This window comes from Cervus elaphus, chromosome 20 (assembly GCF_910594005.1).
Source record: "Cervus elaphus chromosome 20, mCerEla1.1, whole genome shotgun sequence".
Taxonomy (NCBI): domain Eukaryota; kingdom Metazoa; phylum Chordata; class Mammalia; order Artiodactyla; family Cervidae; genus Cervus; species Cervus elaphus.
Window position 1 is genome coordinate 80,597,366 of NC_057834.1, and position 26,120 is coordinate 80,623,485.

General features: G+C 42.5%; 1 protein-coding gene across 2 annotated transcripts in view; it reads left to right on the forward strand.

The window, feature by feature from the left end:
* Nucleotides 1-26,120, forward strand: part of ZNHIT6 (zinc finger HIT-type containing 6) — a 98,252-nt gene that overhangs the window by 66,696 nt on the left and 5,436 nt on the right. The window lies entirely within an intron of this gene.

Below are 26,120 nucleotides of genomic sequence, written 5' to 3' on the forward strand. Positions count from 1 at the left end.
CATCATGACTATGGCCTGGCCACCAGCCTTTTTTAAGGCCCTAGAGATTTCAAGAATGTTAAAATGTGGATTCTAGAGTCAATAAAGTACAGTACCATCATCCCCATTTTATATAGGAAAGGAAATAAACATCCAAACTGTATGGGTTACATAGAAATTAACTAGGTGGCCCACGATCTAAACCAAGGCAAGTTGGGCTTCAGAGGTCATGTCCTTAACCATGAGGTTAATTGGACTCCTGGATGGGCTCTGCCTGGGTCATCAAGTCATCCTGAAGTCATACTATGTTTCATAATGATTTTGAAATGATATTACAGTTTACTGCTACTTAAAAATAGATAATTATTTTAATAGGCTACTTTACCTACCGAATTTTTTGGAAAAGTAGGACAGTTTCTTCAGAGTTTATGAAACCGCTTTTCTTGGAGGTTTTTCTTGCCGTTGATGGACAGTGGGCTGTTTTTTCTAATGTTTTCAGTTCCTGTCTTGAGTCTTTCATCCATGTTACTCATATTTTGCTGGTTTGGGCATAAAAACTTCAATCACTTCAGTTAGTTTGAAACCAGCTGTTGATGCTAGTGCCAGTTTCTTTCAGTGGAGTCCAAGATGTTAGTATCAAGTCTTTTCTTTGTCCGTGATGGATTCTGCACCGCTGAACTGAGCACTGCTCAGAGCTGTTAGAACCAGCTCAGGGAACCTGGCTGCCCAGGACTATATGGTAAAGGGAGCCCACATGGAAAGGACAGAAGGACACAAAGACAGCTGGTAATGATTGTCCAGTTGACCTTATGTTGAGCTGCGGCAGGAACGTGTGCTTGGCACATGGTTAATCCAACTGAGAGCTGCTGGGCATTGCCTCTGGACAGGACAGGCTTGGGGAGCTAGGACAGCCATAGGGGAGGAAGTATAATCTCAGGACCTGTTGGAAATCTTGAGAATGACATCAAAAGTGAAAATGGGATAGTTGGAGAAAATCCATGAAAAGACAAAGGCCTTGTAAATAGTGAAATGTGAGTCTTAATTCTTAATTTCATGAAAGCAAGTGTTCATGCTCTAAACTATATAACCAAGGAGAGTAAACGAAGCCTCTTGATTCTTAAAAGGGAAATTTCCATCCCCCTTGGGTAGGTAATGCAGTGTTCATCAAATAACAGTTTCACTTAATATCTCAGAAAAGTTTTCCTTCTCCCAGTTTTCTGCTAAGTGTTCTCAGTTATTTTTACCTTGAGAAGAGATTGTCACATATCACCTCTTGGTATGATTTCTTCTGGCTCTTTGAACAGTTGATTCTAGTTTAAGTCTGTACACTCTGAATCTGTGGTGCAAAGACAGTCCCTGAAGCCCAGTAACTTCTTATTTTTCCTAGAACCCTGTGGTCCTATGCTTGACTGCTGCTCTGTGTTCCTAAAGAAAAACAGTAGAGTCTGATCTCTGTGTTTTGAAGTTTTAGCAGTTGGTTAACCAGATGCTGTGATGTGCTTTGGCGCCCCCGCCAATGTAGAAGAGACAGCAACTTTTTCCATGTTCCTGACAGATTGGAAGGTGTTTTTTCAAATCCCCTGCTTCAGATCTCTCCCTGGAAAGGTTGGTCGGTTGTTCAGCCAACACCCTTGGCCTGCACAACAAGTGCAGCTTAGAAGCCTGTAAATAGTTCCTGCTGCATTTGGACCCTCACAAACAAAACTTCTAAGCATTGGAAATGGAAAACTTGAGGTGGCCAGGAAAGCCAAATGAGAGCAGGCATCCAGTCTTCCAGGTAATGAATTATTGCGACCCTGCAAGAAGGAAGCTACTGTTTGTGGCTGACCTGTGTGTGGACAGTCAAAGGGAAAGCATGATCCAGGTGTTCTTTCCTCACTTTCTTAAGTGCCAAGACCTGTTGGGAGGTTTGGTTTGATTTTTTTTTCCTAAGCAATCAAATCTTCCTTTCCCCTACCAAACTTCCGTGCCCCTTAGGAGTATGAAGGACAGCAAGTTCTTTCTTAACCTGTCAAACAGTACTTAATTTGAAATCCTATAACTTAGTCTATTCAAAAGGACTTTAAAATATTTTGTAATCTCCTTTAGTCCTGTTTAAGATTTCTCCAAAGGGTGGTAATGAATCTGTAAAGCTTAGGCCAAGTGATGGTCCAAATATAAATTAAAGAGTATGGTAAAATGTGTTGTTTGCTACTCAACATGCATCCCCCTTCTCGGAAGAAACTCATTAGCTTGAGTTTCTTTGGGAAGCTAGCAGCTCCTGTTCTCAGTGATCTGGTTCAGATGGAATTAAGACCAACCCTAGCTTTAGGATGGGTTTTTAGCAGCCTCAACAGATCCCACTCCCATGAACCTGTGTTTGGTTTGGAACTGTGCAGGTGACCTAAGCTGGTGCAATCCAAGAGACCTACAGAACAGGCAGATAGAATCTCCCCTACTATAAAGATGCAGGTTAAAAGCAGGTTAGCTTGTTTTGCTACTGTAAGGGGAGCCTTCCTGAGACTAGTGACAACTCAGAGGAAGCTGACTGAATCTAGATTAAGCCAAGCCCTTTCATCCCTGTGGAGTGCTCAGTTACATTACCTATTACATTCCTCTCTTTTCCTCCCTTAATCAAGTTTGTGTAAGTTAGATTTTTTGTCAACTGTCAGAATTTAATACCAGGAAATGAAGCATGGCAAGTTGCAGCCCCTGGATTATAGAATTGGATGAATGAAGATAGAAGAACTTCTGGGTGTTAGTGAGGATTAGGTTGGTCTGTAAAAGGAAAAATAATCTTAACGGGCCCTTTATGGACAGTTTGTGGAAGTTGCACACAGCACTTCTGTTGATATCCCATATCCAGAACTTGGCCGTATAGCCACACCTGCTTTCAAGGGAATGGGAAGAAGTCCTGATTGGCAATGTGCCTAACTAAAAATTGTGGATTCTTCTTACTAAGGAGGATAATTAGATGGGTATTGGGACAATAACAGTCTTTAACACAGTCAGTTATTGGCAGTTCTTGTTTTGTGGTAAATTGTCTAATGTATACTGGGATTTTCAGCCCATGTGACTCTCTGGGCGGCAGCATTCAGGGACTTGGACGGAAAGTTCAGGTTGTAGGAATGTAGTGGTTGCAGGTTGAAGCCTTTGTAAATTTTACAAGAGCTAATGCCTCTAAAACCAAGAAGGAATAAAATAGGACTTTGCTACAAAAAACAGTTTCTGCCTGTGACCCAAGTCAACTGAGTGTATTCATCTGGATCCTTTGCTGAATGGAAAAGCCAGATTCCTTGTAAAGTTAAATTAGTTTGAGCAAAAGAAAAAAGAAGGGAAAAGTACAATAAAGAAAGATTATTACTGTTGTTTATTCGCTCAGTCATGTCTGACTCTTTTGCAACCCCATGGACTAGAGCCTGCCAGGCTCCTCTGTCCATAGGATTTCCCAGGGAAGAATACTGGAGTTGGTTGCCATTTCCTTCTCCAGGGGATCGTCCCAATCCAGGAATCGAACCCTGGTCTGCATTGGCAGGGGGATTCTTTAGCCACCTGGGAAGCCCAAAGAAAGATTAGGACCTAGAATAAGTGTGATCTCCCGTACCTCTTCTAGAATGCTCTTGTTGCACCCTCCTGACCTGTCAAAAGGGACAGCCATGCCTCTTGAACAGATGCAGCTGGTATGCAGCCCTCCAGCAAGGGAGAGTAGTTCCAGGTCATTCCATTGTATTTCCCCAAAGGAGACCAATATAGAGGTAGAAGCCATTAATTTACAGCTACCCCAAATCTGTTCTAAATGAAGCTATAAATCAGCTAGATCTCTACTTTTATTACTAACTCATGGAATTGACCAGTGTATTATCAGGGTTATCCAGAGAAGCAGAACCAATAGGTATATATGTAGAGAGAGAAACAGATTTATCAGGAACTGGCGCATGTGATTATGGAGTCTGGCAAGTCCCAAGATCTACAAGGTAAGTACTCAAGCTAAGACCCAAGAGAGCAAATGTTTCAGTTTGACTCTGAAGGAATGTCCCTGTTCAAGGGTGGTCAGGCCAGAGGAATTCTGTCTTACCCAGGGGGTGGTCAGCCACTTGGCTCTAATCAGGCCTTCAACTGATTGGCTGAGGCCCACCCATATTAGGGAAAGTAGTCTGCTTTACTGCCTCTTCTGATTTAAATGTTAATCTCATTCCAAAATATCCTTACAGAAACATCCAGAATAATGTTTTACCAAATATCTGGGCACCCCATGACCCAGTCAAGTTGATACATAAAATTAACTATCATAACCAGAAACACACAGATGGGAACCAGTCTGAAAACTGTCCTTGGAACCCCTTCCCCCACCACAGATGCACTCCCATTTATACCAGAGAGCAATGGCATTTAAAGCTGTGCTGTCCTATGAAAAGACTCTCTCACAGAAACAGGGAACAAGGGGATCCTCTTAGAAAGTGAAACTGAGGCAGCCCCAGACCACCACTTCACTGCAAGATAGGGAGTCTTTGCCCATTTTGCCCAAAAAGACTGTGATATGTGTGAGGCCTGGTAGCCACTGGATGTCCTTTGCAATTTGGAATGTTTCTGTTTTCTCTGTCCTAATATACATAGGGTGTGGCTTAACTTCTTATTTACCCACAGATCACTGAACAAAGAAGAATCACTTGACAAGATTTGCACACTGACATGAAATATTGAACTTGGATCTAGCTTTAGTAATGAAGAAGTTTCACATGATGTCCCTTTAGAGAAGTAACGTGCCCTGTGTGTGTGGAAGCCATGGATTGCTGTCAGGCAGCCGAAGGCTGGACCAGGCAACATTGCCGAGTCCTTCTGTCTGGTTCGCCACATTTCCTCTGAGAGCCACTTCCCCATATCCTCAGCTGTAGGGCTGGGTTGGGATTGATGCCCGCCTTCCCATTCCATCGCAGCCACAGTCATTGGTTCAGGAATGGGCATGGAAATCCATACCAGAATGAGCCTCCAATTTTTGCTAGGACTGCTAGAACTCCGTCTCTCTTCCTCACTAGCCTAACTCATGGGGATGTCACTATTTTTGCTGCCACAAGGGGACCCAGCGTGAGAAGCTAGAAGCAGAGCTAAGAGATGGATCCTGGTTATAACATTTTGCTTTCATTTTGGAGTCATTTTGGAGGGCTTCCCCCTCATTTGCAACAACAAAATTTCGTAAGTGACATAGAGAATGTGAAAAAACTCAAACAAGCACCTCCTTTTAGTGGTCTGGTCTTTTCCAAGGAGCTTCCTTTCCCCTGTGTGTCGTGACCTTTAAGGTCTCTGCAAAACCACAGAACTGTAGGATCTTAGAACCAAAAGGACCATAGAAATCAACTAGTCCAGGACCTCCAAAGATGCTTCAGGGGTTTAAAAAAATAAGCACGGTGATTTTTATGTGATTCATGAAAATTTTTTTTTATTTTAAAAAAATATAATTATGAATCCTCGTAAAATATAACTAGCATTTTCACATTAAACTTGTGACTTAACATGTTTTATATAATCCTTTTACTGAAGGGAAAATTGAAGCTTTGAGAGATTACTGGATGTTTTAGGGATTGCCCAGATGGTGAATGAAGGGTGAGATATATTAAATGGGGAATCTTATAACTGGAAGGGTGCCTAGAGGTTATGAAATCACCCTTGCCCACCTCCAATTTCAGAATTTCCTCCAAAGCATCTCTCACAAGTGGTCATCCAGCCTCTTTTTGCATATCCCGAGGATGGAAAGCTTATTACCATTTGAGGCAGCACATTCTGTTTTGGAAGTTTTGATAGAGAAATTCTCCCATATACTGAACCAAAATCGGCCCCTTGAAATTTCTTTCCATTTGGTTCCAGTTTTTCCCTCTGAAGTTGCTCCCTGGCTTCAAATGTTTCAAGACACTTAATCCTGCCCTCTTCCACTTTTCCCTTAATACACACATCAGATCTCTTCATGAAATGTGGTTTTCTCACATTTTTTTTTTTAATTTAATACCCAAATGTCTTTGTTACTATTAAAGCTGTGTGGCTAGAACATGACTTAATATATATACAGTGTAGACTAAACTAGAGCTGTCCCCTGCTTTGTCCCAGACTCTCTGTTTCTATTCAGGCAGCCTAAGGTCACCTTATCCACGGCTGACCATGAAGTAACGACGTCCATCTTTGTTCGCCATCATTCTGCAGTCAATTAGCTGACTAACTGAACCTCAGTTCATGACTTGTCATTTATTCTCACTCAGTTTCATTCTATCATTTCAGCCTGTTGAGATTTTTTTCCTTTTGGTCTTGATTTCTATCAGCCAATAAATCTAGGAATAACAGAGTATGAGGGTGTCCCTTGAAACTTAAAAGTAATTCAGAGTACCTCAAAATATAGTAAATGTAGAAAATAATAAACATACAGAAACTAGTATCCAAGGGATTGATGTAGACTGAAAATATTAATGGAGTTAGCATATATCAGTGAGAGATTAGGAGATACTTAGGGAGTTACTCAACTTTTTTAACATGATGTCCTAACCTTGCCTATCTAATGTTTCTGCTGGTCAACACCAGAGGCAGACCACTGAGTTATATTAGTTAAAGGTTTAGCTCAGCATGGGATTTCTTACCAGTTTTTCCCTGTTGCAGAAATAAATCTATCTTTGGCCCCTGGAGCCAGTCCAGGATACTAATTGAAGGAACCCACTAGTGAATTAAATAGAACTGAGTTCAAATACTAACTCTGATTTTCTAGTCCTATATCTTCTCACAAACTGCATAACTTCTCTGAGCCTCAGTTAACCCAGGAAACAACATGGTGCCTTCTCAGGCCAAGAATTACATAGGGTAATATATATATAGCATCTGGCACATGGTAAACACTTAATATCAGTGGCAATGATTGTTTCTAATTCTTTTAATACACACACAAAATAATTAGAGGAGTTGAAAAATGAAAGTTGGCCCATGGAGACTGGAGCTGTCCATCATGACCTTGTGTACCTGGGTGAATCAACTTCTGTTTTGAAGTACTGTCATCAGGACTCTGACAATTTGGTGAAGAAAACTCCTAACCACCCAAAGGCTTTGCGTGTTGGGAGGAGCCATATGAGAGGTTCAGAAGCAGCTTTGATGAAGGAGCCAGCAGAAAGCAGCTGGAAATGTTTCCTCCACCACCGGGCAAATGCAGCACTGTCTGGAAGGACACAGAGATACCCAGCCACTAGAAGGCCACTCACTCCAAGTGTCACCTGCAGAGACTTAGGGGTGAAGTCTGAGGGCTTAGGAATGAAGAGCAAGAAGAGGAGCAGAAGGTAGGCTGTTTCTCTCCCAGTATATTTTTTCCAACCTTGGATTTGCTAGTCCACCTGAATGCAATTCTGAATGTAAGGCAGTTGTGGGTACACGTGTCTGGGCAGGCACAAGCTTCTAAGGATCATGCTTTCAAACGCTGACTGGGCTTGCCAAAGTTGGGCGAGTGTGGCCTCATCTGCTCTGAGGATTATTGTCAGGCAGGAGGGGTTTACATTTTTATACCCCAGATTTTTAACACTTAGGAAAACACCTGGCTTCCTATGCTGTGAAATGAATGGCTTCAGTTGGCTTCTTTTTTTTTTTTTTTAAGAGTGATTAGATTTAGTGCCTTTTTTCTCTTCATCAACAAATGAGCAATGGATGTCCGGATAGATATCCATCTATGGGCCCCACTGTTAGGACTCCAAAGGCTCCCAGACTTGCCACCTTCTCTGGACCCCATGACTTATAGCACCTTTCTTCCTCCCTCCATCCCTTTAGCATTCAGTGCTGCCCCACTGAGACAGAAGTACCAGCAGACCTTTTACTTGGAAGTTCCTAGGCTATTTAATTAGTCATTCATCCTACATATTCAAAGGGCATGTGTATGTGTGTCTGCGTTTTGCCCTTGGCCACACTGAGTGTTGTGCTTTGCGTGGGGGTTTTCTGTTTTGTTTTTACCCATTTACACAAGGTCACACTCAGAGTTCTTCCTCCCTGAGAAGAGGTTACACATTCATCACTTAATCTGCCTCCCATTTCCTTCAGTTGGGATCATTCAGCCCTTCCTGAGGTGTTACCATTTTTCCATTTCTTCTTTGCTCCCTCCTTTCTTTTAATAACTCTGGGAGACAGGGAGGTACCTTGTAAAGTTAATTTCCTCAGAAGCTTTCAAAGTAAAGGCATCTCTCAGCCCAGACACCACCACCCCTCTCCACCCCTCAGCAAGAACACACACCCTTCTGCGGGGCCTTAGTCACCCTGGGCTGTGCCCGCCGCCCAGGCCCCTCCATGGCCAGCTCTGTCTCAGGGGCACAGTGAACCGCTCTGTCTACTGACTCTTTGGCCTGGGTGTGGGGAGCCCAGTTAGGAAGAGCCTCCCCCTTTATTTTCCCTGCACCTTCCTCCCGTTTTTCACTTCCCAGCTGTGCTCCCCCTTCCCCTTCACTGCTTTCAGCTTCTCTCTGGTACTTTCAGGTCTTGGGGGCTGGCTCTCTGCCTGTCCCGGGGATGGCATTTCCTCTTCAAAGGCCTGTGGCCGCAGCCACCCAGCTCTAAGGAGCACACGAGGCTTTGGAATCGCTGTGGCTTTTGCTGCCTGCCTACTTGGAAGGCAGGGGCAGTTTTTTAAAACACCCCTTTGGTTTCTTGGGGTGAAGCTTTTCTCAATCCTGTTTTATTTATGTGAACACGATCTGTGGCTTTTGAATGTTTGCTTTTGAATGTTTGTGTTAATGGACTAAGCTGAAAGCGCTTCCTCTTACCGGAGAGAGGGCCCCGCACAGCTGGGGGCCAGGCTGCTCAGCTCAGGCGAAAACTGTCCCAAGAGGAACAAGTCGTCAGCCAAGGCAGTCTGGAGACTCTGAGAGAAATTCACTGAGACCTGCATGGGCAGCAGCGGTCAGAGCTGGGATCCTAGACTGGGCCACAGAGCTCAAGAAAAAATCCTTTGATTAATAGGGAAGACTGGACTGAAGGCAACTAGATTTTTGCAAATACATTTTTTAAATTGTGCATGTATTTACCAAAACTGTGGTTTTCAAAAGCTTGGGTGTCTGATCTTTCCAGCCGTATCCCCAGCCTTCTGAGTTACTCCTGGCAGTATTAAGAAATCCAGCGCTTAGCTGATTCCTAAACCATCTGTCTGTAGGTAAGCTGTCATCTGAAACTGTAGCAGAGTTTCAGCCTATTGACATGCTTCCTGTGTGTTTCCCTTCCCTTCTTCTCTCTCCCTGATACCTAAGGGCACTGCAGATGGAAACAGAAATAAAGACCCAAAGGATCCACTGAATATATGATATTTCCATATTTAATGATTGGACATCCTAGTGCTGGTGTGAGGAAAGGAGGCAGGAGAGGGGCAAGTGGCACCAGAGAGGATAGTGTGGGGGGAGGAAGGTCCTCAGATTTGCCATGAAAACTGAGGAATAGAGTAGAAAGGGCTCAGCGCTGGAATATCCCCAAGGGGTAGACCCACCATGCCACCAACAACAACCCATAGCCTGTGCATCCCTGTGTCCAGTGGCCCCAGAAACCTGTAAGCCCTTGAACCAAAGGTGGGAGACTTACCTGGACAGTCTGTGTGAGGATGTGGGCATGATGAGCAGCATGTCTCCCTCCAAACAAGATGGAACTGAACAGATTTAGTTGAGAATCCTTCTATGATCTGGGCCAAATGATGGGTCCACCAGCAGTGTTGCTTGAGTTAGTGACCTCCTTACATACAGGGGCCAGCTGATGCTGGAGACTGAAAAAAACTGCAGCAGAAAAGAACTGATGTGGGGCTCCACGGGAAATAGACAGTTCTTGAGGCAAACTATTCCAGGGTTCCTTTATTTAAGATATGAGTTCAATGTTGGGGGACCCATCTATTCAATCTACACCCTCTCCTTGGACATCATCTTCCAACTCCTTGGTTTAGTGACCACTGAATCTCTCTTCTGACCTTCAGACCTGACCTAACTGCTTACTTGACATGACAATCACACATGCACTCAGTGTAACACATGGCTAGTTCATTCTTTTCTCCACTTCCCCTAACCAGCTCCCCTGGGTCATCACTATTCATTCAGTTGCTCACACCAGAAATATCAGAACTATCTTTTTCTCTTTCCTTTTCCCTAATACTCCAACCAGCTACATGATCCTATTCATTCAGCTTTCTAGATATCTCTTTATTCTGTCCACATCTCATTCTCTCTTTGGCCACCAAACTAGTCCAAGTTAACATCTTTTCTCATCCAGCTATTACATTGGTCCTCGGACTGGTCTCTTGGCTTCTGTTCTTATTGCCTCATAGTCCATTCTCTATGGACTTAAAGTACAAATTAAAATAATGTATCTAAAATACAATCTGATTGTATTTCTTGCCTGTCCAAAACCTTTAAGTATTTTATATTGCTTTTCAGTTAAAATCCAAAGTCCAAATACCAGCCTTGCTTCCTCCTTCCAGCATCATCTGTTACTAGGACAGAGACCTTGTCTTTCCATTTCATTGCTGTTCCTTCAGCACCTAGAACAATGTATAGCACAACATTGCTTTCTATAAGTAGTAGTTGGATGAATGAATGAATAAATAAATGAATACACAGAATTTCTATGTATTCAAGGATAACCAAAGTAACATGCAGAGTGAGAGAAAGCCAATATTATAACCTCTCAGGAAAAATTTTCTTATTCTAAGACTTCAGTGTATTTTTTGCTTTTGGCTGCACTAGGTCATCTGGTGCACAGGTTTTCTCTAGTTGCGATGCTTGGGCTTCTCTGTTGTGGAGCACAGGCTCTGGAGCACTTCAGTAGTTACTGCACCTGGGCTCTCTAGTTGTTTTGAGCAGGCTTAGTAGCTCCACAGCATGTGGGATCTTGGTTCCCCATCCAGGGATCGAACCCTCATTCCCTGCATTGGAAGGCAGATTCTTAACCACTGGACCACAAGGGAAGTCTTGACTTCAGTGTTTTGATCCCAGGGCTGGAATAGTAGAAAGTACTTGAGAAAGCATAGCACAAAATGCAAGTTGAATAAGATGGTCTCTGTTATTCTGCCCCATGGGGTCCCCATTCTGGATATAAACCCCTTGCTATGCTATCTGAAAGATTATCTATGAAGACTGTGGGAACTGAAAAGTTTACAAGGGGAAGAGAAGAAATGGCAGTTGGAAAGATTAGTGTAGTGGATGGTTTTGTTTGTTCTGTTTTGGTTTTGGCTGACTAGCATCCACTTCACTCCCTAACAATACCCCAGTTTTCTTTTGAAGAAGGGTCTCTTCCTGTTGGATTCAGTCTACTGGGATTATAATTAAGAGCCTGCCTTCCCTTGAGGCCCAAGTTAAGCCAATAGATGCTTTCTCCCTAGAAGCAGACTCTTGAGCACAGAGATCAAGACATTGAAAACATCTGCTGTGTGGAGGAGACCTTCCAGCCATACCATGCCTGCTATGAGACCACCAAGGTGGTTCCTGGAGGCCAGTCATCCTGTTAATTAGCCCAATTGTGGGCTCTCAACTGTTATAGAATAAACTTATTATCCATAATTTGGTCAGAGTAGTTTCTGTTGTTTGTAACTGCTAGCATGATAATGTTGGCACAAGGGAAAATTATCAAAATATAGTTCTGACATCTTCTAATGTTCTGGGCCAAAGCCATTATGTAAACACATGCCAAGAATAAACATCATATGCAATTTGACCTTGGGAGTGAAATTATGACTGACTTTCCTAACACGGAAATGTGTAACATTCAAATGTGGATCTTCTTAAGCTGTGCTTAGTAGCTCAGTCATGTCTGACTCTTTGTGACCCTATGGACTGTAGCCTGCCAGACTCCTCCGTCCATGGAGATTCTCCAGGCAAGAATACTGGAGTGGGTTGCCATTCCCTTCTCCAGGAGATCTTCCAACCCAGGGATTGAACTCAGGTCTCCTGCATTGCAGGTTGATTCTTTACCATCTGAGCCACCAGGGAAGCCCTCTTAGAGATCAGTAGCTTAAAATATCACACTTTGGGTTTGTCATCTGTCTCTAAAAGAAATACATTAAAACTACTCCTTCAACTTTGTCTTTCATTGTACCCATAGTAAAAGAGTAAAAGTGATCAAGTTTACTACTGGTCTGGTAAATACAAATTAAAATAAGTACCATGCTCTTGCCAATCATTTCTGCCAAAATTTAAAAAAAAACGAAAAAGGAAAAAAAGCAGGCAATATCCATTGTTGATGAGAATGTGAACAAAGGGCATTCTTTCGTAGTTAGTAGAAGTATAAAGTGGTCAGTCTTTCTGGAAGGCAGTTAGGCAGTGCCTATCAAAATTCAATACAGGCATACCCTTTGACCCAGCAGTTCTACTCTTAGAAATAAAAAGAGTAATACAGGCATAAGAATGCTCAATGCAGCATTAATCTGTCCTATCAAAATATTAGAAACAACCTAAATGTTCCTTAATAAGTTGAATACATTTTGGTATAGTTTCATGAGTCATTCAGTAGCCATTATAAAGAATGTGGTTGCTATGTATGTAACAGTAGTTCACAATATTTTACTGACTGCAAAAAGCAAGTTACAGAATAATGTGAAGAGAAAAATTCTTTAAAGAAAAAAAAGCTATACACAGACTTTATGAGCACATGTATGTGTATGTAAAGACGTCTGAATGCGTATAGAAAAGATCCAGATGTGTTCGCACTACAGTTAGTGGTGGCTACATTTGACAAATGGGTAGGAGCATTGGAATGGGAGAAGAGAGGAAAAGAAAGGAAGTTTGATTTTACATTTTATATAGTTTGGTATATCTGAATTTTTATTGTCCTTCTCTTACTCTTGGGATTTAAAAAATTACTTTTTAATGTTCTAAAAACAAAACAAAAAAAAAGGAGTAAAACTGCTAACATGTAAATAAAATAATCAGACAGCAGGCAAAGTAACCTTTCCAGAGGTCAAGGGTGGGTTCTAACCCACTGGTCTGGACAACAGTCTGGTCTGTCCCAGGAGGTGGAAGCTGAGGGACTAAGCGTACCCAGGATACAACCAAGTTTCTATAAGAAAACCACCAAGGCAGGCCAGAAGAGCTCCTCCTGGAAGCCTTTCCCAGGCTGGGTGGAAATCAACCCTTAAAGGAGCTGGAATTGCACAGCTGATTGTTTTCATTGGCTCTGCCCATCTTACCTTGAATACCTCCTCTTTTGTTCATGAACATTTAGTATGCCATCATGTTATAGCTGCAACAAGATTCCTGTCTGTCTAATGAACTTAATGATACTGACGTAGGTGTCTAACAGACAGCAATTAGAACCTGCTCTGTTCATTGAGCTATCCTAACACCACCAGGTACCTGTTTTTCATGCTGCCTTGTTTGGGCAGAAAGTTTATTTATTTTTTTTCTTGTATTCTACTTCATTCCAAAACACATGGTATGTGAACCACACTGTTTAAAAAAAAAAAAAAAAAAAACATAAAATGGGGAATGAAAGAAAAATAAGAATTAAAAACAAAGTTAATCCAATAATAAGGTGGACTTAAAGCTACATTTACCTAAACCTTTCTGTACTTATAAGTTAAGGGTGGGCCTTGGTTTGACTCTGAGTTTCCTAGTTGGCAGAGCAACATGGTAAGGTATAGGATCAAAGTAACAGTTTGGTTTTCCTAAGAAATGAAAGGAAAAAGATGTCTCAGCAAGCTTGAATGTATGCATAGCTGAGAAGAAAAGAATCCTGCCACAGTCTCATGGATTTTAGAGCTGAATCCTGAGTGATGGCAGTCAACTTACAGTTGTTTTCCAAGGTGACAGTAGTTTCCTTCTTTTGTATGAAATAACTTAACTTGAGTCACTTGGTCCCCTTGCATTGTGGTCCCTCCTCTCCAGAGAGGAGTCCTTGTCCTTTCTCTCAAAGCCATAAGCTTGGGGAAGAAAGCTATTTTGTTCAAGTTATTCTTGATTACTTTGGAACTTCCTAAAGCTCCTGTCATGTGGTTCCAAGTTTAACCATAGTCACTTCAGACATGAGTTTGTTTCCACAGTGATGTATGTCAGCAACCACAGAGTGAGCTTCTTGTATTTTTATATCAATATGATACCCTTTGTTTATTTGTTCCTCAGAGGTTTCACTTTCGCTTATGTAATGGGCTAAGGCATTCTTCAGTCATTAACTCATGCTGGGATCTCCTTTGCCTTTGTATCTCTGATGCGTCATATTCCTGACACTTGACTCCCTTGGATCTCTGAGAGACAATGCTCTGAGTTAATGGGAGGGAGGGGGTGGGCACCAGATGATATGATGACTTCTCCACCCTTCCCCACACAAGAACCGCCTGAGTTTGTCACTGAGTCGTGAACTCAGACTTTGACATCCCTCAAAAAGCACATTGCCTTAAAACTACAGCAGCTACCAAAATCATCAGGGTTACATGGGCCTGGAAGCCTGGAAGCTCCCATGCTGAGTTAAGCAATGGGCCCAAAAGAGTCTCCTAAACTCCAGAGCTCCATTGACCCTGCTTCCACAGAGTCTGTAGCTTAAAGTGGTCAGTCCCCCATGCATACCCCGATCCATACCTACACTATAGGAGGATCTTGAAGGAAACATAAGCTGCAAAATAGGAACACTCCTTGGCTTGGGGCTCATTTTCCTGAGCTCCTCCATATTTTCATATACAGCTATCTGCTCAGACGTCTGACAGGAATCTCAAGCTTAACATGCACAAAAAAGAACTCCTGTTTCATGTCCCCACCCCACTCCCACTCACATATTACTCTTCTACTCTTCTCCATCTGGAAAATGGCACAGCTGTTCACCCAGCCACTCAATCCAAAAACTTAAGAATCATGCTTCATCCCGCCTCCCCTTTCCTTCACCTTTTATATCTACTCCAAATACCCTGTTTCTACTTCCAAAATATATCTGAGTCCCTCCACTTTTCTCCATACTCATGGCCATGATCCTAGTCCAAGTTGCTGTCATCTCTTGCCTGAATGACTGAAATCACTAACTAGGATCCCTGATCTATTCTTGCTACCACTACAATCTATTACCACACAGTATGCAGGGTGACAGAATACATTGTTCCTGTGCTTAAATCCCTCCAGTGACTTCGTGCTGCTCTCAAGGGGGAAAATGCTGTTGCTCCTGCCCATCTCTCCCATCACATCTCATACCACTTTTTGTGTCAGCTCTAGACATATTGACTTCTTTCTCTTCCTCAAAAATGCCAACTTATTTCTCACTCAGGGCCTTTGCACTCACTGTATCATTCACTTGTAATGTCTTCACTTGACTTCTTAACATTGAACTCTCACTTCGTCAATGAAGTTATTCCCAGTCTCTCTCTTAAGTGACCGTTTCACTTTCTTCATAGCATTTCTTACAGTGTTAAAGTATCTTGAATATTAATTTGTTAACTTGTTTATTATTTGTTTTCTTCAAGCAGAACATAAGTTTAGTGAAGACAAGGGTTTTGTCTGGTTTGTTCATAACTGTATCTTTAGTGAATATTTTTAAAATAAATAGGTGTATGAAGTAATGGACAAGCAAATTCCACAGCACGCGTGTCAATTCAATGCAACATTTACCGGACATCTATGTGTCAGGCCCTTGCCAAAGTGCTTTAGATTAAAAAATTAAACAAGTCCTATTTCCTGCCCTTAACTCTGGAAGTCCTTCATTGGAAGAACTGATGTTGAAGCTGAAACTCCAATACTTTGGCCACCTGATGCAAAGAACTGACTCATTTGAAAAGACCCTGATGCTGAGAAAGATTGAAGGCAGGAGGAGAAGGGGACAACAGAGGATGAGATGGTTGGATGGCATCACTGACTCAATGGACATGAGTTTGAGTAAACTCCAGGAGTTGGTGATGGACAGGGAGGCCTGGCATGCTGCAGTCCATGGGGTCGCAAAGAGTTGGACACGACTGAGTGACTGAACTGAACTGAACTGTACCCTGGAAACTTTAGCCATTTTATCTAAATGCTGCCTTTCTCATATTCTTTTTCTTCCTGACTCCTTTAACGTCTTATGTTTCACATTTCTTTGTCTCTCTAACTCTCCCTTTTTTTCCTGTATCCTGAGCAATTTCTTCAGATCTGTCTTCCAGTTCCCTAACTCTCCTTTTATCTGTATCTATTCTACTTTTATGTATTCACCATATTTCTAACTTTAATAATTATGTATTTTTTGTTTCCAGAAGTAGTATTTGGTTCTTTCTCAATTCTTCCTGATCTTTTAGATTTTATTTATTCTTTTTCATGTTTTTGTTTCCCCCTTTTATTTATTTAAACATTTTAAGAAATTTATATTTCATATATGACAACTGTTATAATGTCTAGTTCTATGGTTTCCACTAGTTTTCACTCATGGTAGCTTGTTTCCTAGTGGGATTTGTAATTTTAGATTGTAATCTCATGTTCAGTGGGGCTTTATCTGTTAAGACTCCAGTGAGACCTCGGTGACTATCTCTCCAGTGAAGAGGCCAGGTGCTCTGGGAAGTTACCAATCTGGGACCAACTTAAACTAATTTGCAGCTATAGTTCCCAGACCATGTAGGTAATACAAATTTAAACTCTAAATCTGTGATGGGGAAGTCTGTGATTTTAACATTTTATGAGCCCAGGCCAAGACAGACATTTCTTTTGTTTTTCTTCATGCAGATAGGGTTTTTTCTCCCCCCTTAGTCTACCCTCATGAGTCTCACTTTTATGCAGACATCTCACTCCAGCTTAACATCTTTTGAGGACACTATGCCTTGTCTTCTGTCCTCCATAAAGCCCCTGAAACCAAACCCCAAAGTCATGAGATAGTCAGATTTCCCAAAGCAGCAGAGTTTCAGTAGCAGTTTACCTCTCTGAATTTCAGTCCCTCTTTGTGTGGGTGTGTGTGTCCATAAGGATTTCCCTAATTTACACAAGAGTTTGGCCATGCATTCAAAGTATATTTGTTGTATTTTATTTAGAACATCTGGGTGTTTTGTCTGCCTTATAGCAAGAAACACAATACTACCTTCCTTCAATGAGCATAGGAGAGAGATCTAGGAGACAGAAACATCCATTCATCCAACCATTGACATTTATTGAATGTGTTTTCTATGCCAGACACTAATAACCACGTACACATAAGAATGTGCTAAGGCATGCCCACAGTGATGTGAGGATACAGAAGCAAAAGAGATCAATTCTGATGGGGGATCTGGGAAGGCTTTGCAGATAAAAAGGGATTAGAGCTGGATAATAACAACAATTCCTAATTTTTATCTAGTGCTTATTCTGTACTAGACACTGTGGCAAGTACTTCCCATGTATCTTATCCTTACAACAAAGCATAAAATTTTGGCACCATTCTTGTCATCCCAATTTTATAACCGAAGTACAGAGAATCTGAGTAATTTGCTCAGTCATACCAAAAGTAGTTAACATTGCCTGGATATGAATTCAAGAAGTTTGAGTCCTGTTACAAGGCTTTTAGCTATTATGCTACATTGTGCCTGAACAGACAGGGATTGGGGGAGGGTATTCCATTCATACATTAAGAAGAATCACTCCAACCTCCTAGATTGTTATGACAATTATCTGAGATACTGTAAGGACAAGCAGGTAGCACTCTGCATACCACATAATAAATACTCAATAAATGCCTACTTTCTTCCCTCTTTAACCCTGTACCATCAACTTGTCCCCAAATTCCTTTAGGGATGGGGCCATCCTGTATATGAAGACATGTCCTGCCCCCAGAGAACCTAGTATTAATGATTGATCCCTTGATGGATTCATGTATTGAATCAATATTTTAGATAGTAGCTTTGGTGCTTAGGTTTGTATTGGGTTTAGTTCTCAAAGCACTTTTATGTCTGTCAGCTCAACTTATCGGCACATCAATTCTTAGAGATAGGACAGACATCTAGCTTTAGTGACAAACGTGAATCCTACTGAGATGGGAATAGCTCAGTTTTGAGAAAAGGGTAAGTTCTAAGTATGTGCAACTGGATGAGAATGAATTAAGAGGAGAAGATTGTGAGTGTGGTGTCTTGGAAGGAGATGATGGCAGAAGGCCAGGTTTCTATTCCCAAATGATATCTTTAGTTTCAACTCTGTCATCAGCCATCTGTGAGAACTTAGATAAGGTGTCCCATCTCTCAGGGTTGGCTGCCTCCTCCTCCAGCCATCACTCAGCACCTGAATACGGGTTTCCCTATCACACTCGTGGTTGGTGTCCCTCATGAGACTGCAGGCTCCATGAGAGCAAAGACTCCTGACTCACTTGTAACTCCAGCATCTAACACATGTCTGACACACAGAAGGGGATCAAATAGCTAGTAAATGAATGGTGAACAAGTGATCTGGATAAAAAGGAAAAAAGAAAAGAGGAGCAACAAGGCCACTGTCAGATTCAGACCTAAGGTACCAAAGAGGAAGCAAGCAGAAAACAATGAGAAAGCTGAGCCAGAGAGACCATCCTGCCCATTTAATAAGCTGGGCACAGTCATGTCTGATTATGAAGCACGTTAAGAGTCAAGGGGCTCAACATTCGAATCATAGGAGTCCCAGAAGAAGAAGACAAAAAGAAAGGCCATGAGAAGATACTCGAGGAGATAATAGCTGAAAACTTCCCTAAAATGGGGAAGGAAATAGCCACCCAAGTCCAAGAAACCCAGAGAGTCCCAAACAGGATAAACCCAAGGCGAAACACCCCAAGACACATATTAATCAAATTAACAAAGATCAAACACAAAGAACAAATATTAAAAGCAGCAAGGGAGAAACAACAAATAACACACAAAGGGATTCCCATAAGGATAACAGCTGATCTATCAATAGAAACCCTTCAGGCCAGACGGGAATGGCAGGACATAAAGTAATGAAAGAGAATAACCTACAACCTAGATTACTGTACCCAGCAAGGATCTCATTCAGATATGAAGGAGAATTCAAAAGCTTTACAGACAAACAAAAGCTGAGAGAATTCAGCACCACCAAATCAGCTCTTCAACAAATGCTAAAGGATCTTCTCTAGACAGGAAACACAGAAAGGTTGTATAAACGTGAACCCAAAACAACAAAGTAAATGGCAACGGGACCATACCTATCAATAATTACCTTAAATGTAAATGGGTTGAATTCCCCAACCGAAAGACAAAGACTGGCTGAATGGATACAAAAACAAGACCCCTATATATGCTGTCTACAAGAGACCCACCTCAAAACAAGGGACACATACAGACTAAAAGTGAAGGGCTGGAAAAAAATATTTCGCGCAAATGGAGACCGAAAGAAAGCAGGAGTCGCAAAACTCATATCAGATAAAATAGACTTTCAAATAAAGGCTGTGAAAAGAGACAAAGAAGGACACTACATAATGATCAAAAGATCAATCCAAGAAGAAGATATAACAATTATAAATATATATGCACCCAACATAGGAGCACCACAATATGTAAGGCAAATGCTAATGAGTATGAAAGAGGAAATTAATAGTAACACAATAATAGTGGGAGACTTTAATACCCCACTCACAACCATGGATAGATCAACTAAACAGAAAATTAACAAGGAAACACAAACTTTAAATGACACAATGGACCAGCTAGACCTAATTGATATCTATAGGACATTTCACCCCAAAACAATCAACTTCACCTTTTTCCCAAGTGCACATGGAACCTTCTCCAGAATAGATCACATCCTGGGCCATAAATCTAGTCTTGGTAAATTCAAAAAAATTGAAATCATTCCAGTCATGTTTTCTGACCACAGTGCAGTAAGATTAGATCTCAATTACAGGAAAAAAAATTATTAAAAATTCAAATATATGGAGGCTAAATAACATGCTTCTGAATAACCAACAAATCATAGAAGAAGTCAAAAAAGAAATCAAAATATGCATAGAAATGAATGAAAATGAAAACACAACAACCCAAAACCTATGGGACACTGTAAAAGCAGTGCTAAGGGGAAGATTCATAGCATTACAGGCTTACCTCAAGAAACAAGAAAAAAGTCAAATAAATAACCTAACTCTACACCTAAAGCAACTAGAGAAGGAAGAAATGAAGAACCCCAGGGTTAGTAGAAGGAAAGAAATCCCTTGCATTCCTATACACTAACAATGAGAAAACAGAAAGAGAAATTAAGGAAACAATACCATTCACCATTGCAACAAAAAGAATAAAATACTTAGGAGTATATCTACCTAAAGAAACAAAAGACCTATACATAGAAAACTATAAAACACTGATGAAAGAAATCAAAGAGGACACAAACAGATGGAGAAATATACTGTGTTCATGGATTGGAAGAATCAATATTGTCAAAATGGCTATACTACCCAAAGCAATCTATAGATTCAATGCAATCCCTATCAAGCTACCAACGGTATTTTTCACAGAACTAGAACAAATAATTTCACAATTCGTATGGGAATTCAAAAAACCTCGAATAGCCAAAGTAATCTTGAGAAAGAAGAATGGAACTGGAGGAATCAACCTGCCTGACTTCAGACTCTGCTACAAAGCCACAGTCATCAAGACAGTATGGTACTGGCACAAAGACAGAAATATAGATCAATGGAACAGAATAGAAAGCCCAGAGATAAATCCATGAACCTATGGACACCTTATCTTCGACAAAGGAGGCAAGGATATACAATGGAAAAAAGACAACCTCTTTAACAAGTGGTGCTGAGAAAACTGGTCAACCACTTGTAAAAGAATGAAACTAGAACACCTTCTAACACCATACACAAAAGTCCAGCACAGGGATGGAACCAAAGTCCGAGATCGAAGTCCAGCCTCTGTACTGACCTGAACATCTACATGAATTTCCGTGTGCACTTCTGGAGGCAGCTGGTCCTTCCTCCTCGTCCTGTTAATTTCCTTTTCTTCTCCCTTGCCCAGGTCTTCAGCAGACCTGCCACAAACCAAGAAGCCACCGGCTGCCAGGAAACAGTCCTTTCTCTTGTCTGGATCATAGCAATACAAGATTAGATTTGGCACAAAGAACAGGATGACTAGATCAGCAAATTAACCCAAAACTTACAAAGACAAGATGTGCTTAGCCACCATTACAAAGGGATGTCATGGTTTCTTTCCGCTTGGTTAGATGGCTTACATTAAAACCCAACAGATGTTGGGTGCAGGTAGTGTCTTTGGGGCCAACAGGACGGGGATCTAATTACACAACCCAGGAGGGAATCAGCTAGCAGCTGCAGCTCATCTCAGGTCTGAAGTGTCTCCTCACCCAACTGTGAAAATGACCTAATTGTGTACAGACAATAGCAATTGTACAGGAAAAATAATACAGCAATGCAAATATTCAAACCAAATTGGAAAAGCAAAGCAAGAAGGAGCCAGAAAACATTAGATCATTGAAACTGCAACCTGGCCAAGACAGCATCTGGGTGTGCATCCTCTGTCCAGCTTTTGTTCACATACCATCCCTAATGCTTCTTTGCATTTATAGAATCATGACTCGGTATTTGCACAAAACCTTTTGTGTGGCTGCATTCTAAAGAACAAGCTTTTCTCACAGTGTCCCTCCAGCAGGGGCAGAGAATTCCCCCAGTGGAATGCTTTAATAGGCTTCCAGGTCAAAATGAGCCTTTCTCAGTCTGAAGAGATGGGCGGAGGAGTGATGCACCTTTGGCCAGCGTATATGTTTTAATTGTGTGGCCAGGGCAGGCGGTGCTCACTTTCCTTCCTCACTGGGTCATTTCCACTTTAGTTCTGAAAACAAAAAACAATTGATTAAATAAAGAACTGAACTTTGGATCCCCTCTTTGGATCTGGACAAGAAGCGGGGGTGTTCCCACTCTTCTCCTCCCCCACCATATCCTAAAGCTGGTTCAAGACCACCCAAGAGTCTATGTCTCTCCTGGCACAGTGTTATGAGTGTCTTTTTGGAGTGGCCCCCTACCCTCTTCTCAGATGGCATAGGAGACACGACTGAGCACACACTTACCCCCTTCTGGGGCTTCACTAGTGGCTTCCCTAGGTCACTCTCTCCTGCCTGACAAAGCAGGAAACATTGGTTCCATCCCTGCGCTGGGAAGATCCCCTGGAGAAGGAAATGGCAACCCATTCCAGTATTTTTGCCTGGGAAATCCCATGTACAGAGTAGCCTGGTGGGCTATATATGTCTGACTCTCTAAGGAGTCAGACACCACTGCGCCACTAACCAACCAACCAACACCCTCCTCTATGGGGAAATCACTGCTGGACAGGCTCTGAAGTCTGAAGCTCTGGACAGAACCCGCTCTGTCACTGCAGGACCTGGGGGCAGAACAGACTACCTCTGAAAGCTCTGGATCTCTCATGAGTTAAATGAGAATAAACAGTATTATCTGCCTCCCCTGCTTTGTCAGGCTGAAATGCTATAAAGGGCTTCTCAGAGTGCCTGGCACCTAGCAAGTATTTCAGAAATGGGAGGTTTTCTTGTTATCATCACTCGGATGTTCTTCAACCTACCCACCCCCACCCCCTCCCACCCCCTCAGCAGTCAACTGGATACCTCAGCACAAGCTCAGTGAGGAAGCAGCCGAGAACATTCAGGTTTTAGCACCTGCTCATAATAAGTCTCTCCGGTTCATGAGAATGAAACAGAGAATAGCATTTACTCCGTGACAGCTACCCCCATCCCCCATCAGCAAGTGCGTGCTGGGCCTTTCCCCATGGAAACGAGAACAAACCACCGCATAAACCCGTTGCCTAGTTTGTTTGGGATTGTCTTCACTTCGGTAGTGTCTCCATTTGTCAAGACATAGAAAGTCTTAAACAGCTGGGGCTCTAGGAGGAGGGAGAATCAGAGGAAAGAAGCAGGGACCTCAGCCAGACAAACCCGCCTTTACCTGCATCACTCAGCGCAGCCGATGCCTCCGCCCCAGCGCTCCCCAGGAGGCGCACCCAGGACTGCTCCGGGAAGCATCACGACAGCCGGCGCGAAGGGGCGCGAATTACCTAACTTGGCGCCCTAGGAGTCGGGAGCCAAGTGAAATAGAGTAAAAGAAAAAAAAAAAAGTCCTGTTTTCAAATCCCTTCGCTCCACCTTCCCAGCCGAGGCGGCTTGGGCGAGTTCATATGGTCCGTGAGGCTGGAGGATTTCGTTTGTGAACGTGGCTCATTGCAACACCGCTTGGGAGGTTCGTGGGGAGGATGAAATGGGACCGGCCGGCGCCATGCCCGGGGGGTGCAGAGGCAGAGCGGCAACGGAAGGATGTGCCCGCATTCCCGGTCTCTCCCCTAGGGCCACCCGCTTTCCTGCGGGTCGGGTGGCGCCCGGCCTCCCCCGGGGACCTGACCCAGCTCGTCTTGCGAGCCGCTCTCGGGTTCCGAGAGGCCGGGGCCGCGGCCCCCGCCGCTCCGCGTGCGTCAAGCGCCGGTGGCCAGGGCTCCCGAGCCGGGAGAGGCGCGCGCGCGCGCAGCGGGCAGGGGCCATTGTCCTGCTGGAGGCCCGCGTCGCCCTGGCGGCTCCTTGGTCACCGAAGTGGAGCTCTGCTTAGTCACAAGTGGTACAACCCAGTTTCTGATGTTCTCAGACTCTTGCCTGCAAAGAAAAGAAGAAAATACTTAAAGAGAAGAGCTCTCGTTTATGTTTGTATTTGTTGCCATGGGGTTCAGTTCAACTGTATACAGATGTAGGGTTTTTTTTTGTTTTTTTTTGTTTTATTTAAAAATAAAAACTTTTCAAGCTGTGTACTGCAGTGGACAAAGATTACACCATGTTTGTGTTGTAATGTTGCTATGGAAGTGCATATGGTTTTATTTGGTAAAAATTTGCAGAGAAATCGAAGGAAGTCATATGTATGCTTGACAAACACGAAGTTTCAGAAGACAGGATTCCAAACACATTAGAATTAGGAAGCTTTCTGACAATAACTTGAAATCTGGAACTGGAGTGTATGGCTGCTGCTTTACCAGCAGGGACTCTGACCCAGAAAGCAAAAGTTTTAGAGTCCAAGAGTCAATGATTTGACCAGCTCTGCCGCTTACAAGCTGTGTGAGTTAAGTAGGTGAGTTACTAAGCCTTGGCCGACCTCTTCTTTCCTCATCTCTGTATCAGGGAGCCATTACCCCTACCTTGCGTTGCTGATATTGAGAGGAAATAAGATAACAGGTCTTGAGCTCTGTACACAATAACTGTTCAATAAATAAATAGCAGTCCTCCTTGGTGGCTCAAATAGTAAAGAATCTGCCTGCAATGCAGGAGACTCAGGTTCAATCCCTGGGTCAGGAAGATCCCCTGGAGGAGGGCATGGCAACCCACTCCAGTTTTCTTGCCTGGAGAATCCCATGGGCAGAGAAGCCTTGTGGGCCACTGTCCATGCAGTCACAAAGAGTCAGACACAACTGAGCAACTACCATTAGTGCTACTTTTCAAAGCCATCCTTGTGGAGTGGTGAGAGCACCATTAAGCTCAAAGGGTGTGGGCTCATTCATCAAACTGTCTTTGGGGTTTTGAGGTTTGGAGCATTTCGGGAGCGCCAAGGAGGTTCAGTGCTGGCCAGCCTTGGTTTTGTGGACAGTTGTCATCGGATGGGACCATCACTGAAAAGTATAGACTTCAGCTGCCAGAGATGACCTGCTACAAACAACTAGGGTGCGTAATTGAGGCAAGTTGGTGACACTTACCAGGAGCAGCCTCCCAGCATCTGGCTCCTATCAGTCCACCCATTCTGTTTTATCAGCAGTGGTCTAGAACTGCACAGACTCCAGCACCTCTAAGAGAAGAGAAAAATCTGTCTCCAAAGCGTTCATACCTAAACCCTTTGGAGGGCTGGGTAATGATTATAATGAAAACATTTAAAAATCTTCATTTAAATCTTCCAGTTAATTCACGTAGATTGAAATCTGCCAGGGGAGTACTCAGCATACACATTTTGTATGGCTTGCAATTTAAAAGATTCACAGACTTGCTGGAATGCTGTCTCCGCCCCCAGAGAGCTTGTGCTAACCTTGATCAAGTTACTAGATCTATCTGGGGTTCTGTTTTCTGATCTGGAAAATGAAGGTTCTGGATTAGGTGATTTCTGAGGTCCTACTAGACTTAAGTGACTATGACTGTCATTCTTCTACCTTGAATAAAATACAAGAGGTCTCCCAGTATTGTAGCTGTTTTAGCTAACCTACATTAGAAAACAATGAGAAAAAACTCTATATCCTCTCTCAACTTGGCATTCTAATTACTCAGTCCCTTGAGGGGCCCCCCAAAATAAGCATCTAGAATATACCGGCTTACCCATGCCTTTCATAGGCAAGCCCTTCTTCCTTGTCCCAATTCAGGAACTCCACCATTGGACAAATGTTCCTCATCCTGCCAGGGGTGATTGAATGGACTTTATGTCTGCTCTTTCAACACCTTCGTTACTTTTTAAAAACTAGTCACTTTTAAAAAACTAATAAACAGTGAAAAAAGGAGGGGGACCTAACCAATTTTGTTTTTAAACTACAAGTCATATAACTTTGTGTATAATTCAAAGGAATTTTTTTTTCCTGGAAAAATTAAAGGACAAATGTTCATTCAATCTACATAATAAAATGCTCAAGGTGTATATTTAGTGATTATATTATATAAATCTCCATGTGTGTGTGTGTGTGTGTGTGTGTGTGTATGCTCATCATGTCCAACTCTTTGTGACCCTTTGGACTGTAGCCCACCAGGCTCCTCTGTGCATGTGATTTTCCTGGCAAGAATACAGGAGTGGGTTGCCATTTCCTCCTCCAGAGGATATTCCCAACCCAGGGATCAAACCCAAGTCTCCTGCAGTTCCTGCATTGCAGGAGGATTCTTTACCCACTGAGCCATCAGGGATGCCTTCTATTAATATATACATATATATATATGTTTATATATATAAACATATATATTGCTAGAACCCTAAACTTGAAAAAAATGTCTGCCAAATGGCTAATGGTACTAGTCCCCTCATTAGTACAATAGATACTGCCTCTTACATTGAGAACATGAGACATCAGCAGAGTTAGCTGGCTGATGATGTCAACTGCATATCTAATGCTAGGGTTACTAATGACTCAAAACCCATAACTTTTCCCTTTCCTTCTGCCCCTGACTATTTTGATCTTGGGTTACACATTGGCTGAGGTGTGGCAATGAAAGCCAGATCACCTTGATGCTGGTCACATACCTAGTTCTGTGACCTGGGACAAGCTTTTACCCTTTCTGGGCCTAGGTTTCCTC